Genomic DNA, 16,935 nt, shown 5'->3' with positions numbered 1-16,935 from the left:
AATCTAAGAGATCAATCCTCAGCTCCAATTATGATCAGAAGATTAATGACAGATAACATAACTGAAAATCTGTTAGCAAATATTTTAAAACTTCTGAAAATTTTTGATCAGACAATAGGTTTTAAGGTTAAATTTAGGTTATATTGTCATATAAGTATATTGTACAAATTCAATGAAAATCTTTCTGCAGCTTCTCGGGTACATAAAACATATGACACATGATTCAAGGAAAAAAAGATATATATAAAGGAAGAGAAAAATTGGGGGAATGATACCTCCAACAGTTTGAAAAGTTATCTTATAATGGTGGATCAGAAATACCTACTTGAAAGTAAATGAATTGCCAAACAAATGGAAGCGTTCAAGATAAATATGTTCTCATTAAGGAAATGAATTCTGCCAAATCCAGAGCTCTTGGATATTGAGGTAAAATAAGATTAAAATAGCAAGATTATGTTACATGCTGAGGTCAGAGATCCTGCATCAAAAATTTAATAGCTTCTTCCAGAGCCCTCTGCTGCCAATACAATTGCAGAAAACCTCTCTTTGTCATTGAAATAGTATAGGCATTATTAATAACGGGGAATAAATGATGCAATGGCGGGAGATAGAGATTATCGTAATACATCTATTTATTGTGTTGTACTGCCTCAATTGTGGACATGTGATTTTGCAAAGAAAGACTGCACAATATCATTACTCAAAGTTCTTGGTTTGGTGGAATGAGAAAAGGAATAGGTTGGCTGAGGCTGACAGAAATATCAGTTTGATCATTACATAAGGATAGTTGATGAACTATCGTGTGATTAAGCATATTTTCCAATACAAGAAAGTTGATCAATAAACGTGGGCTTGTAATATCTCTCTTTTCTTCTCTCTTTGGCTTGGCTTCGCGGACGAAGATTTTTGGAGGGGGTAAATGTCCACGTCAGCTGCAGGCTCGTTTGTGGCTGACAAGTCCAATGCTGGACAGGCAGACACGGTTGCAGCGGTTGCAGGGGAAAATTGGTGGGTTGGGGTTGGGTGTTGGGTTTTTCCTCCTTTGTCTTTTGTCAGTGAGGTGGGCTCTGCGGTCTTCTTCAAAGGAGGTTGCTGCCCGCCGAACTATGAGGTGCCAAGATGCACGGTTTGAGGCGAGATCAGCCCACTGGTGGTGATCAATGTGGCAGGCACCAAGAGATTTCTTTAGGCAGTCCTTGTACCTCTTCTTTGGTGCACCTCTGTCACGGTGGCCAGTGGAGAGCTCGCCATATAGCACGATCTTGGGAAGGCGATGGTCCTCCATTCTGGAGACGTGACCCACCCAGCGCAGCTGGATCTTCAGCAGCGTGGACTCGATGCTGTTGGCCTCTGCCATCTCGAGTACTTCGATGTTAGGGAGTATTTAGGCAAATATAGCTGATGAATTAACCATTATTTTTATCAAGTTAAAATAGTTGAACTCGTACTCCTTTAATTAACTATCATCTCACTTTCTATTCAAGTGTGGGAAACTGTGGACAGTATATTTACTGGACCTTTTTTTTTCTTCTAACTTGCAAATAAGGGTCTTTTGTCTTTCCTCAATAAACTGGTCTCCAGATTAATCAGAATTTATTGTCATGAACAAGACATGAAATTCAGTGTTTTACAGCAGCGTCACAGCGCAAACATTCATATTATGAACCATCTTACATTACTCTAAAAAATATAAATACTGCACGAAAAGTAAGATAGTTTCTTTTGTTAATTGATTATTCAGGAATCTGATGGCAGTAGGGGAAAAAGTTGTCCTTGTGCCGTTGAGTGCTCGTCTTTGGGCTCCTGTACCTTGTCCCTGATGGTAGCAGAGTGAAGAGGGCATGGCCTGGGTGGAGGGGGGTATTTGAGGATAGAGGCTGCTTTTTTAAGAAACCACCTCATGTAGATGATCTCGATGGAGTGAAGTCTGATGCCTGTGATGTTGCAGGCCGAGTTAACAGCCCTCTGGAGTTTATTCTTAAACTAAAAGTTGGTGCCTCCATACCAGGCAGTGATGCACCAGCCTGAATGTTCTCCATGGTACACCTGTAGAAGTTTACCAGAGTCTTTGGTGACGAACCGAATCTCTTCTCAGACACCTCACAAAGTATAGCTGCGGCCCACAATAATCTCCATCATTTTGCTGACATTGAGTACAGGGTTGTTGTCATTACACCATTCAATGAGCTGACCTATCTCCCTCCTGTACGCTTCTTTATTGCCGTTTGTGATTCTGCCAACAACTGTGGTATCATCGGCAAACTTGTAGATAGCATTGGAATTGTGGCTGGCTGCACAGTCATGGGTGTATAATGAGCAGTGGGCTAAGCATGCATCCTTGGGGTGATAATCAGCAAGGAGGAGATGTTGTTTTCAATTCGTACTGTGGTCTTCCAATGAGAAAAACAAGGATCCAGTTGCAGAGGGGGTTACAGAGGCCTAGAGATGATTAATGATTACGCAAATAGTTAGTTACTCTTGAGATCTATGAGGGCTGAATTTTAATCGGGCTTTCTCATAACTTCTGGAGGAGGAGTTGCACAGCAATGAAGAAGTTCAAGATTGAAGATTCAATTTATTATCATAGTAATAAATGTCATATTACATGAAATTTCTTTTTGCCTACTGCAAGGCAGACAGATTTGCCACTGGCGGGAATTGCCTAAGCTCCTCACAGTCAGAGAGAGAGAAACAAAAAAGAGTCCCCCCCAGAGTTACTGAGTCTGTAGATTCACCTCCAGTGCTTCTGCAGCCCCCACAGCCACGCAGAGTCCAGCTCAAACCAGTTCCAGATCTGAACCTTTGACATGGTTAGGAACCCTTCAGCACCCTTGGCACCTCCTCGTATCCCTGTTCCGATACTTGATACCCCTCCAGCAAGTTTGAGCAGTCCACAGCCTGGTGTGAGTCTCCTGACAGCAGTCTCCAGCACTCCAGGTTTTGCGGGTTCCTCATCTCGAGTTGCCAGCAACCTGCTGCATGCACTGGTCCCTCAGCCGCAGAGCCCCCTTACTGGTCCGCCGCCACGGTCACCATCCCTGTGGGCTGTCTCCTCCACTTTCTCCCTCTTAGATGGTGCGTGATCTTCCCATCCTCTGGTGCCCTGCTCCAGTCCTCTGCTTCCCCGGAGTCTGCAGCCCCTTGTGACTGCTGTTGATTAACAGGCATCACCATCTTGAGTGCAGACCCATGGTCATGGGATTTCAACCAAAGCCTCCATTAAGACCATGGAAATGAGGACTATGGCAATCACCTTCAACTCAAAGAAGCAATCCATACTTACAGACTTACCTTTGCAGTTCTCTCAAAGGACTATATCCCTTGGTATGGAGAAAGCAAGGGAGAGAATCAAATAGGGATCAGTTGCATGATTCAATGTACATAAGGGGGCAGCAGAGAACAAGTAGAAAGGGTGAAATAGTTGATCAGCCTGGGCCCCCTTCCTTCTCCATTTTCAGTCCTGTCACAAATGTTGACCATCCCTTTGCTGCTTGATATGCTGAGTTCTTCCAGCAGTTTATTTTTTGCCATAGGAAAATAGCCACATCCATTTCACATGGATAAACCATTATCTATATTCTTTTCATAGGAGTGTTTATTAAATAGGATTGTTTAAATCTTCAAAGTTTTGTTTTCCTATTCGAGCAAAAAATGCAGAGTAGATATGCTCAAAGAATATATAGTAAATGTTAAAATAATTCAGCAATTCAAACAGAATCCGTAGGATGAAAAAAATTAAGAATCCATCCTCCAAACTAGAAAAGCATGTCTGATGTTTGAACTCTGACATTGCTCCAACAATGCAACTTAATGTTCAATTTAACAATTTCAAGTAAATACTCTCTCTCTCTCCCACACACATACACACAGTAGCATCTGTTCCAATTTTTTTTCTTTATTACATTAAAAACAGCAGTAAATTTTTTAAAATTGGAAAATAAAGCTGCAAAGAGAGAGATATAGAGAAACAGTGAAGGGACGTTGACACTGAGCCATTGCAGTAGTCAGAAATTTTAAGATGAAGCACCATTTCACTTTAACATCTAATTTAAAGTATTGTATATGATAGTCACCATGTGGTGTCCTTCAGGTTGCAGTAACCAAACACAATTGAGGTGATTGCAATGCTTCTAATTGCCTGTTGCTTCATTAATGTTTATATACATTTCCAGTCACAATGTATTATTTGCTGTATTTGACAATTTTGGACAGACATCTTTTTTCCTCTTTGCCCTTTCTCTGCAACATAAAACACACTTGTTTTGATACTTTACCAGTTCTGATGAAGGGGTCCTTTACCTGAAAATCTGACTCCATTTTTTTGATTACTTTTGATCTGTTGAGTTCTTCCAGCATTTTCTGTTTTTGGTTTGATTACATATCAGTTCATCTTGCATATAATATACAAGCAAAATGTATCCATGGTGACTTGCTGTTGTTTGACTAGACTGTGACACTATCCTCCCAACTTTGACACATTCACAAATATTTGTATGGAGCACTTTGAAGGATCAGTGTGCTGACTATAAGGTGTCTTGTCCATTACAGGGAGTCAATATTTTTGGTCCTGGTCTGATATATCTGAGTAGGTTGGGAGGTAATTTCGGTTAACAGCAAATAGTATTGTAATTATATATGCCAAAATTAATGATTTCCTAAAAGGATAGTTATGAACTAGATGAGTTATTACAATCTGATAGTTTCAGAGTCCTCATTTCCAATGATTTTTTTTTAATCCATATATTTTAATATACTGAATTTAAATTTCTCAGTTTCCATGGTGTGATTTTATATAATTTTCCAACCATCATCAGGTCTCTGCATCATTAGTCCAATAACAAAATCATTATGTTACTGTTCCCTGGTGAGAACTATGGCTGTGCTTGGTGTATAGAAGTCCAAACGGTCTTGAAAAAATGTAGACAACTATGATTGCAAATCAGGTTCAATTTTAATTTAATATCCTTTATATACAGTATACATGTATGTGTGTATATATATTAGATTCCTTTATTGGTCGATTATGGTAATATGGTAGGCTGGTCCAAAGAGTCAACTTAAATGATATCCAAAGTGAGTTAGATAAATAGATCCAAAATTGGCTCAGTGATAGGAGGCGGTGAGTAGTGGTGGAAAGATATATTTTTCAAATTGGAAGTACTTGAATAGTGGTGCACCACAGGATCGGTGCTGGAACCTTTGCAATTTGTGATAATATATTAACTTAGATGTGGATGTGAAACATCTAGGAGGAACAATTGCCAAGTCCGTAGATGACATAAAAATTGATGATGCTCTGGATGCTGAAGGCGTTTAAGTCAGCAGCCAGATAGATCATTTGGAAGGTCAGGTAGAGTTTTGGCAGGTGGAATTTAATCCCAAATCTGATGCAATTCATTTTGGGAAATTAGCTAGGGATAAGACGAAAACAGTAAATGATAATGACACTAAGGGTTGGTGAAGAGAGATGCAAGCTTCCAAGTCTATAATTCCCTAAAATAAACTACAGAGGGGGTGGTGAAGAAGGAAGATGACATGTATGCCTCCAAAGATCATGGCATGGAAAATAAGAATTGGGACCTTATGTTCCAAACTTAAAATGTTTGTTTATGAGGAATTCTAGTCACATTTTAGGAAGTATGTGACTGTAAGGAAGATTCACCAGAATGTTGCTTGGAATGAGGGATTATGGTTACGAGGAGAAACTGGATACATAGGTTAATCTTTTTTTCATTTGAGAGAGGGTGACCTGATTATGAGAGGCATGAATTGGGTAAATGGTCAAAATCTTTTTTCCTTGCTAGAGGTATCATAAACAAAAGGGTAGGGTTTTAAGGTAATCAATGGGGGTAAGTGAGCCCTCGGTAATATATCTTCACCTCCTATGGACATTGCACGACCGGCTGAATTCCTCCAGGATTTCTGTGTTTTACTGCAAACTTGTGTGTTTCACTTTTTTTTGTTTTACTGTGTGATTCTAGATTGCACAGCCAGAGGTGGTAAAATCAGATACAATTTCTGTTTCAGAGGCAATTAGACTAACATTTAAATAGGGATCGCATAGAGGATATGGTCTTAATGTAGGATTGGCATAGATAGCATCAGCATGGTGGAGTGAAGAGTCTGATTTTGTACTGCACAACTTTAATCCCAGTATTTTACCTCATTTTGTTTGCAAATTGGATTTGTTAATTTCAGGTTTCTCTTGTTTACCTGTTTAGAATCCGACTTTGAGAATCTGAAATAGATTAAGATTAAACATTCACTTAATAAAGTTTAAATGGTCTGTCTCCTTGGAGTAGTTGACACTTTTAGAATCATGTGTCATTTGCAATCAGAATTACACCAGTCTGAGGTTGTTATTCTGATTGTTACTTAGTTTGAAATGGGGGAACTATGCATAAAAAGTGCTGTAATTTCTACATGGTCAAACCAAAATGTATACGGTGCAAATAAACTTGAATAAAATCTGGAATGTGCACTTTAATCATACAAATTGTTTGATTTAAAACTATGGAGCACAGAGCAAATAAAGGAAAATGTCTGTCTCAAACATTATGGAGGGCACTGTAAATAGACACACAGGAGATGGCTGAATGCAAGAATTTGGAGCAATGTGCTGGATGAATTCAACAGAATCAGTGGGAGAGAAAGAATTGTTATTAACCTTTCGTCAAGACCGTATTGATGAAGGGTTCAAACTTGAAATGTTTAATAATCCTTTTTCTCTCACTGAGGCGTCTCAATTGTTCAGTACATTGTTAGTATATGTTACAGTGATTGGAAGAGATTGAGGGAAGCAAGATGTGTGAAACTTGCTGACATGAATGAAAGGCAATTCTCCATCATCAAAGTTAGTATTTTTTGATGTTGCTCTATTTCCTCATTGTGGCTCAGCTTTACATTGAGACATTCTTTGGGTCTGTGGAGGATAACTTTTTTTTACCTTTTTGATTATCCATTCCACCATTGTCAAGGTTATTCAAGAAACCAGGTATTTTCCTTTAACCCTTTTGTCTCTGTCCCTGATTTGGGGGCCTACCAACAAATACTACATGTCCCCTTTTTCTGGGACTGGTTTTGGTTCATACTGTAGTTTGCCCACGGACCCAGTCTGAAATATACATCATGAAAGGTTAAAAATGGCCAGAGTATTCTTCCATCGACCAAAATCGTAACCCTCGTAAGAGCATGATCCCACCAGGAATGAAAGACCAAATCCAGACAATCAGGTCCTTTCAGAAAACAAAAAAGCTGCAGATGCTGGAATCTTGAACAGACAAAGAAATGTTGGATTGAGCCCTTTCCTTTACATTACTTTCAACCAATTTTTGAGAAATTATTGGATACTTGTTCTGTTGGAGATTTTGTTGTATTAGTGAGGATATTTGATTACAAAGTCTGTTTAGGTACGAATACAGTATTTTCTGGAATGTTATTGTGTACTAGGCAATAAGATTGGATGGTGTAAAAATAACTTGCAATTAGACCACTTTTGTTTGCAACATAGTTATTGCGATGCCCAATTCCAAATTTATTTGACTTTAAATTTACAACTATTCTTTTATTATAACATCTATAAAGAAAGCTGGAATGTCAAAAGCAAATCACTACACTATTGCAGGTTATCATTATCTGCAGGTTTACATAGGCAAATTATGTTCAGAACATGTAACAAACACGCTTATTCACAGCTTAAAAGAAACATTAATTGGCAATCAGATCTCACTGTACAATCAAGTAAACGTGTACCTGATGATTTCTCTGAATTGCATTTTCTTCAATCACAAAACAATATTAAGCAACACAGTGGTATGCAATGTACAAGAATCCATTTTAAAAAAAGTCAATCTAGAGATAAAAGCTCAAAAATAAATAAACTATAGTACCTCAATGGCAACATCACATTCTAAATATTCTTACTCTAAGTGCTCATCAAAAAAACAATTTTCATATTTCTTGCTATTGACAAATGATGAGGGGAGGCAAGATAAAGCCATGAAATTCAGGGCAAATATCCACCACACCAAGTTTCCTGAACTAATCCTATATCAGCAACTGAGCCAAAATTTTAACCACAGTACATTGTGATGCCACACCTGCCCCATAATTTTAACCACAGTACATTGTGATGCCATACCTGCCCCATAATTTTATCCAGTTCATTGCGATGCCATACCTGCCCCAAAATTTTAACCACAGTACATTGTGATGCCATACCTGCCCCATAATTTTATCCAGTTCATTGTGATGCCATACTTGCCCCAAAATTTTAACCACAGTACATTGTGATGCCATACCTGCCCCAAAATTTTATCCAGTTCATTGCGATGCCATACCTGCCCCATAATTTTAACCACAGTACATTGCGATGCCATACCTGCCCCATAATTTTAACCACAGTACATTGTGATGCCATACCTGCCCCAAAATTTTAACCACAGTACATTGTGATGCCATACCTGCCCCAAAATTTTATCCAGTTCATTGCGATGCCATACCTGCCCCAAAATTTTAACCACAGTACATTGCGATGCCATACCTGCCCCAAAATTTTAACCACAGTACATTGTGATGCCATACCTGCCCCAAAATTTTATCCAGTTCATTGCGATGCCATACCTGCCCCAAAATTTTAACCACAGTACATTGCGATGCCATACCTGCCCCAAAATTTTAACCACAGTACATTGCGATGCCATACCTGCCCCAAAATTTTAACCACAGTACATTGCGATGCCATACCTGCCCCAAACTTTTAACCACAGTACATTGCGATGCCATACCTGCCCCAAAATTTTAACCACAGTACATTGTGATGCCATACCTGCTTTATTGATTAAGCAAATGTTCTGCACATTTTAAAAATACAAATACAGTGGTTTCCTTTTAGCAAAAAAAATATTGACCTTTGATCCAATTTAGTTCATACTGCAATATAATCAAGTCTTAATACATATGCAGCTTTTTTTCAATTATCAATAATAATGATTAAATGACATGGCAGATTTGACGGGCTGAATAGCCTATTTCTGCCCCTATGTCTTCAGATAAACAGTTACAGAAAGAAAAATGATGTGATTGTTTGGAAAAAACAGTAAAAGGAAGAAACTAAGAATGATTAAACTATTATGATCAAAGGGTCACAGTATTGCACTGATGTAAAGAAAAACAGATAACAATTTAGGAAGCATTTTTCTGTTACAGAGAAGTAATCAAATGACAGGATGATTGCAAACAAATACCATAAATTCTCTTTTTAAGAACTTTTCCTCCAGGCTGTGCAATCAAAAATGAGGGTATTTATCTACTTTGCAGAAACTGGAGAAGTACAATGGATAAAAGCCTTGAAAGACTGGCTAAGCTGTCTGTTATGTAAGATATTTTAAGTGGTACAGGAAGATTAAGATTGAAGAGATATAGAATAGAAAGCAGGAAAGAAATATTCTTCTTAAGGGCTAATGATTAGTTTGACTTTGGAGTAGGTGTACAGCAGAAAGGCAGCCTCACTATAATCAAACAAGTAGTTTTGTCTTACATTCAAACTGTGAGATATTGGACAGGTTTTGCCACTAAGAGATGCTGTAAATAATTTTCCAACTAAGGAAATCTTGAACCAGGGTTTAACCTTAGTGTCCAATGTTACAAAGATTCAAATTGAAAGAATAGGCATTTCAATCATTCATATATTTGTTTATATTGGACATGCTTACGTAAATAAATGTGAAAATAAATAATTTACTGTCCTACACTTACTGGTATTTCACTAAAACAATTAGCAGGGATCTAATAGGAATTTACTGCTGGCAGACTTACTTTCATACCCTTTCTTACAAAGTGTAGGTAGTTGACAGGAATAGCTATATGCTTGTGAAGACATTGATAATTCAGGCCCATACCTTCTAATGACTGTCACCTCTGGTCCTTCCCTCGTGTCAGTATTTGGTCTGTGGTAGATCAATTGAGATTGATTACTGTGATATCAAAAGTTCAACTTTCTTTGCACCATATGACCATTAGGGGCATATTAAATGGCTGGGGTTAAATAAGAAAGTCTGCTGATGTTGGGCTGGAATACATACGTGGAAGAGAAACACAGCATTTCATGCAGTATCCAAAGAAAGTAAAGGATAACAAATATTTCTGGCCTGGGCCCTTTACAAGGTGTAGGAAAAAAAAGCAGACATTTGAATAAAAAAGGTGGGAGGAGGGGAGGAGCACAGGTGGATAGAGGTGAGAAAATAAGAGAAAAAAAAGCAGAGGTGATTGGGGAGAGAGCTGAGGGTAGCTCTCTGAATAGGAGAAGGAAGGAGTGTGAACGGAAGGAAAGGTGACAGAGGGTAGAGAGAACGAGCCTCAGAGGAGGGGTTAACAGAAATTGGAGGTCAATGTTAATGCTATCTGGGTGGACTTTTACTATTTTGCATGGGTATTCAATGCATATCTGGAAGTTTTACCATATTGGAATATTGTGAAACATTTTATTTTCCAATTTAGGGCAAAATAAATGTCTTTTTGGCCAGTCATTTTATAAACAAAAAGTAAGGCTTGATGTCTCTATCAAATCAACACTCTTATGTGGTTAAAAAAAGGACTTGTTGGGTCTGAATATTGTGAACATCCCTCAGTCAACAAACCTGTACAATTTTCCATTTTCTGTTGCTTTACAAGATTTCATATCATCTGCCAATTAATTATTTTTAGTGCTAGACTATTTTAGCCATAAACATGCAGCTGCAGTTTCATGCTGACAAGGAAACATTAATACATAAATAAGTACAAATTTACTTTCTTCGACCAATTTTTGCCATCAGACGAGCATTAGCTGCTGCTTTTGCCCTCATGTTTTTAGCTTTTGCAATGTTTAAAAGAATATTGAGAATGTTTGTCGGTACATCGAGAGACAAAGTGAATTTGGATCGACGATTGCTCCTTGCGGTATTTTGGTACATTTTTCTTCTTAATTGTGTTCTGGTGAGAAATTTGTATCGATGAAATGGCAATGTCCTCTTCTCTTTGTCTTCAACATATGGAGATCTGTCATTTGGAAGGTAGTTGTCTCTGTCCTTCAGTGAGGAGTTTTCAGGAGGCTCTTTCATCGCTTCAGAAAGCAGCTCATTGTTGTACGAATAGCTTTTGTTTAATTTGTACACTCTGTAGCCAAAGACCGTTCTTGCAGTGCAACATCCAATCAACAGCAACACAAGTTTGGCGAAAGACATCATTTTTTCCTGTTTCAAAAACAAATCAAGCAATTTAGATCAGTTCTGATGACAAGTTATCAATCCAAGTATTTCAAGCATTATCTATTTTTAACTCAGGAAAAAGTTATTTTTCTAACCGTAAACTAAAAGATTAAATGGCAATGAAATAATGACCGAGAATACAAATTTATCGCTAAAACTAATTCATCAACAATTTTGGGGAGATCTAGTTTATGAGGACAAGTTGCCAAACAATACTGCCTATTTTTCATATCTGTAGCTCCACATGAAAATTTAACTTTTTATCATAATAGACCTTATCATAAGAAATCTTTTGAAGTGAAAAATGTTGTATAGAGAATAATAAGAGGGATCACGTACCTTTGGGTAGTAAAGTGCTACCTCAACCTGAACTGTTAGAATATATTCAAGCCCAGTGAAATTGCCTGTTTAGCAGTAATACATTCTTGGTCATAATTTTAGACTAGTTAGAATGCTGAAATGGGGTTAGGGGAGGGGGTTGTGATGTAAAATGAATATTGTCAAAGCCTGCAAATATAGGACCAGGATATTTAAGCAGTTTGGGAATAATTGTTTAAATATGCTGTAGATAAATATTTGAAAATTTTAAGCTTCTGAATGAAGTACATTTATTTAAAATTATATACCAAATCATAGTTTTTGCTGAAAAAATGGAGGCCTGGGACTAGTGGTGGGCTGAGAGGATCCATGCTAGTTCGACTGTGTTTGTCATCCATATCAATGATTTGAGATGTCAATGTAACTAAGGTGGTTAGCAAGTTTGTGGGTGACACAAAAAATCATGGCATTGTGACAATAAGGTTGGCTAAAATTACAACAGGATCTACATGGATGTGGAAAGTAGGCCAGGGGAGATGTGGCACTTTGGAAGGTTAAACCTGGACAGCTCTAAGTGAGTGGTAATGCCCTTTGGATAGTTGTAGAACCAAAACTTGAGACTAGATACATGGCTCCTTGAAAATGGCAATGTAGGTAGAAAGGGTAGCAAAGATTGCATTTGCAATGCTTGCCTTCATTGGTCAGGATTCTGAGTACTGAAATAGGGATGCCATGTTACAACATGTCAAGGTGTTGTGAAGACTGTAGTGCTATCAATCAACCACATTAGACAGAGTAATGATTAATAGATTTTAATCACCTTAAGACATCAACACATCTCACATGTTGCTGGCCCGGTTCCAAGGCATGTACTGAGGGAGGAGTTTTGGTGTAACAGCCTTTATAGGGATTTCTGGAAGGGAGGAATTACAGGTTCAGGGGGTGGGCCAGCTCATGCAATACAAACAATACAGTGGTTGCACCACAGGGATGCCATGTTACAACGGGTCAAGGTGTTATGAAGACTGCACTTAAAAAGTATTTTGCAGTTTTGAACACCCAGCTACAGGAAATGTATAATTAATTTGGAAAGGGTGAAGAAAAGATGCATGGGAATGTTTCTGGGACCAGCAGGCTTTAATTATATGGAGAGGGTGGGATGTTACTTCCTCCAGCACAAGGAAAAAGATTTGAGGTTTATAAAATCATGATAGATTAGGTAAATTGTCACAAACTTTTTCCCAGGCTGGGAAACTTAAGACTAGGAGATCATAACATTAAGTTTGAAGAGGAAAGATTTAAAAGGGACCTGAGAGGCACCTTTTTCATAGAGGGTGGTGGGTATATGGAGCACATTTCCAGAGGAAGTGGTAGAAGCAGGTTAATTGCAAGATTCAAAAAGATATTTGGACAGTTACATGAATTGGAAAGACTTGGACTTGAGCCAAAGGCAGTCAAATGAGACGAGCAAGGTAAATATGGACAGGTTGGGCTGAAAAGCCCATTTCCTTGTCATAGAACTGACTCGATGCGAGAATCTATGGATTCAAGTTCATGACATATCAACTTTTAACTCAACTTTTGATTTGATGCTTGTAAAGGGAAATGTTAGTCAAATTACTTTACTTCTTGGGTTGCTGCGTTTAAAATTTTTTTTTAATGTGATTGGTGTTCAGCTTGTTTGACAAGTTTCTGGTTTTGATAGCAAAAAAGTACAGTGCTGAACAGATGACACAAGAATGAAAAAGTTGATGCCAAAGAGCCCACTAATCTAAGTGATATGCTTTCCTCAATTTCAGAGACACATATCCTTTTACCGGTGGAAGCAAATCTGGGTCATTAGTTGTTGAAACTGCAAATTAAAAATAATTTCAACTATTATATCAGACACTGAAATTCAATGTTAACACCCAATATTATGACACCCAACAAGATTTCAAAACAGTCTACTCAGCTGTGTGAACAAAGATTCTGATAGAAGATCTTAAGTTCATCCATTTGAAAATTTAGTCCATTTCACACTTGCAAGTGGTCCCAGGAATTAACAGCCAATTGGGCCTAAAAAGAGTCTAGTGTGGAATGAAAATAGTCTCAACCCCGGGGATAGACTGCCTCAACCCCTAGTGCAATCTCAGCATCTGCAGACGTTGGAGTTGCAATCAGGCAAGTGTAGAATGAGTAATTGCATTCTAGGACAGAAATAACCCAAGTTTTTGCACAAGTGCAGGAACATGAAGGAAGATTAAAATGAAGGTATAAACTATGCCATGGGAAAGTTGCTGTGGGAGAGAGGAAATAAATAGCAGACAATTTTTAAATAGTGTGGGGAAGTTGATAGCACTATGGTGCAAAATTTATAAAGACTGGGAAAAAATGATGGTGGCTCTGACTTCCCAGAATGCCATACGGCAGAGAAACCCCCTTCATGAGTGCTCCGTGCATACAGCCCTTTCTCTGCTGCACAGCATTCTGAGAGGACAGGTCCGCCATCACTTCCCACCCCACGATATTTATAAATTGTGCATGGTAGTGCTACCAATTTTCCCACGCTGTTGAAAAATTGGCCGGTATTTATTGCTAGCACTTTTCCACAGTCTCTTATAAAGGTTTCTAAGTCAGCGCCACAACAAGGGAGAAGGGCTCATATTGCACTGAACATAAAGCTTGATTATGTTATAATTAGGCAGGATTGACTTTGTTCAAATATAAGATTATAATATACTGATCAGGATTCAGGGCATGTCCACCACTGTTTGATGCATCGTGATGTCACTAGTAGAACAATCCTAACCCTGGGGATGCTTCCTTGCAAGTATGAACACGTGCAGTGTCCCAGTTCAGAGTGGTCAAGTATGAACAGCAAAAACGCCATTTCTATCCTGGGACACTGAATGGCCGATTTAGGGGACACATTTTTCTCTCCACAAATGTTGCTGGATCTGTTGAATATTTCTAATCTCTAGATGAAAAATAAAATTGAAGTAGCTGGAAAACCAAAACCAAAATAAAAAATGCTAAACACTCAGCATGTCAGAGAGCACCTGTAGAAAGAGAAAAGTAATTAACATTTTGGGTCAATGTTGATGTCTGAGCATTTCCAGCTTTTCCTGTTTTTAACCTGACAATTTCCAGCATATCCTTGTTAGGTATCCAACCTTTTCATTCAATTTACTTTTTAATAAAGTAGCTGTAATTTAACAGATTAATGTAGAAAGGTGAAGAAGATTGAGGCTTTTTATTATTGCATGAAGAGAAGTAATAATATATGCAAAGATTCTTTGCTGTTAAAGAGATGAGGTTGCCATCTTGATGAAGACAAAGGGTTAAAACTGCTTCAGTTATTAGGTAACTTTGGGCGAGAAAGTATGCAACTCTTATGCTGCCTTGAAACATTAAGAAGGATGCACAGATGTCATGCTAAGGTACAGGTACACAATCCTTTATCCGGAACCCTTGGGAGAAAGTGTGTTCTGAATTTCAGATTTTGGAAAGCCAGATTTAAGCCCACCCGAATTGTGCTGCCATATCCACTTCCACCCTCTTTCAGTTGCGCTGCCAGTCTCTCACCCCACTTGCCGGTTTTTAGAGCTTTCCGGATTTTAGATGTCCAGATAGTGTACTTGTACAGTATGCTAGGTCTATGTTTGAATTTTTTTTTTTAAACCCGATTCTTGTACTTTTATAGAAAGGCCTGGATTTTCATGGTTTTGAAAAATTGCTAAATGACCTTTTTTATTGGAAATTATTCAACACAGAATCTCTCATTCTATTAATGAGCCCATAACTGATAGCTCCCTCCATGATTATAATGTCTAATCCTTTATTGAATACACAGTGCTCAATTCAAATCTTGAGTCAATTACAGAAGTTTAAAAACTGTAAAATAACATGAAAATGTTTTCTTTACTGTCTCATTAAAAACCTTAATGGCAACTACCTACACATTAATTGCACCCTTTTTCCCCCAATTGAGGCACTTTGGCACTACAAATACACTAAGAATTTAATTACAATGTGACAAATGAACACAGTTTTCATTTAAAAAAATAATTGCATTATATAACACAATTATAAAATTTTGAGGAGTTATATCATCCAATTATTTCCTGCCCTTTTAATGACATTTTATCATCCAAGGATGACAGTAAAATCAATAATACACTGTCCAATTCAGAAATCCCAATGGTTTGGCATCTGTTAATATTTGCTTCATTACCAGGGTTCTGGGTTTAGCCCTCCCTTCTCACCCATCAGGACATCAGTTCCCAAGCTCCGTTTAAACTGACATAATTACACAGTATTTAGGATAATAAAGTGCAACATCTTAAAATAAGTCAATTTAAAGTGTGTTTGGCTATAAATAGAAAGTAAAATATTAAAAAGAGTGTTACTGAGTTACTGGTGGGTTTGAATAGGAAGGAGAGGCTAGACAGTTTGGGACCTTTCTTCCTGAAGTGGCAGAGGTTAAGGGGGAACATCACAGAAGTTTATTGTCCTATACATATCTACTAAAATATTATTCGCTGCATCCAAATAGATACTTTGTAAAAAAATTGGAATAGCACACATTAAATAAACACAAAATAAAGATAATAAATATGCAGTTTCCATAGTACAAGAAAAAAATGGGGTTACAACAGTGCAGATAGGCCTTTATGGGGTTGGAGTAGTTTATGATTAGTGCAGTAGGGGGATGTTCAAGAGCCTGATAGCCTTGGGAAACAAACTGTTCTTGAACCTAGAGGCTCTGGTCTTCAGGCTTCTGTACCTCCCTCCCAAAGGTAGCAGCAAGAAGTTGTGATCAAAGTGATGGGTGCCTTCTTGAGGCCACGCCTCACAAAAATGTCTTCATTGGAAGAGAAGTCAGAGCCTGTTCTAGACTTAGAAATGTTTGCTACCTTCTGCAACTGCCCAGGTTTCTGGGGACTCAAATTACCAAACCAGGCTACAAGGCAACCAGTTAGTATGTTTTCCACAGTCCAACTGTTGATTGAGTATTCAACAATATGCTGAGACTTCTTAGAAAGTAGAGGTGTTGGTGTGTCTTCTTAGTTACCTTGCTTGCTGGCTCCAGTAGAGAATTGAATCGAGGTCAATCATCACCCACAGGTACATAAGGGAAAACACATAGGATTGATTTTCATATGCAACATTCAGGTTACTAGCTGAGCAAAGGTAGTAAACAAATAAAGTGGACATAGAAGATTATAACCTTCTTCCTCTGCCCTTTATTTGTAAAATTAGGCAGATCAATCCCAATTTCTTCATTTCCTTGATGCATCAAAACAGAGGAATAATACATTTGACTGTTATGTGCACTTTTAAGAGACATTTTTACTTTCTTCAGAAAGGAATCATCTTTGCTTTAAAT

The 16,935-nt window shown here is 38.0% G+C and overlaps 1 protein-coding gene and 1 long non-coding RNA gene across 16 annotated transcripts in view; one reads left to right on the top strand and one right to left on the bottom strand.

Moving 5' to 3' along the window:
- The window catches only part of mest (mesoderm specific transcript), a 366,224-nt gene that overhangs the window by 44,720 nt on the left and 304,569 nt on the right, over positions 1–16,935 (top strand). The gene's annotated exons all lie outside the window — the stretch shown is intronic.
- On the bottom strand, positions 6,123–10,777 carry LOC138748116 (uncharacterized). The gene is made up of 2 exons (XR_011347799.1): positions 7,890–10,777; positions 6,123–6,238 (listed from the first exon to the last, which is right to left on the bottom strand). It is a non-coding gene; the product is annotated as an uncharacterized lncRNA (long non-coding RNA).

Source organism: Narcine bancroftii, chromosome 13 (genome assembly GCF_036971445.1).
Source record: "Narcine bancroftii isolate sNarBan1 chromosome 13, sNarBan1.hap1, whole genome shotgun sequence".
Taxonomy (NCBI): Eukaryota; Metazoa; Chordata; class Chondrichthyes; order Torpediniformes; family Narcinidae; genus Narcine; species Narcine bancroftii.
This window is presented reverse-complemented; position numbering and strand designations above follow the sequence as displayed.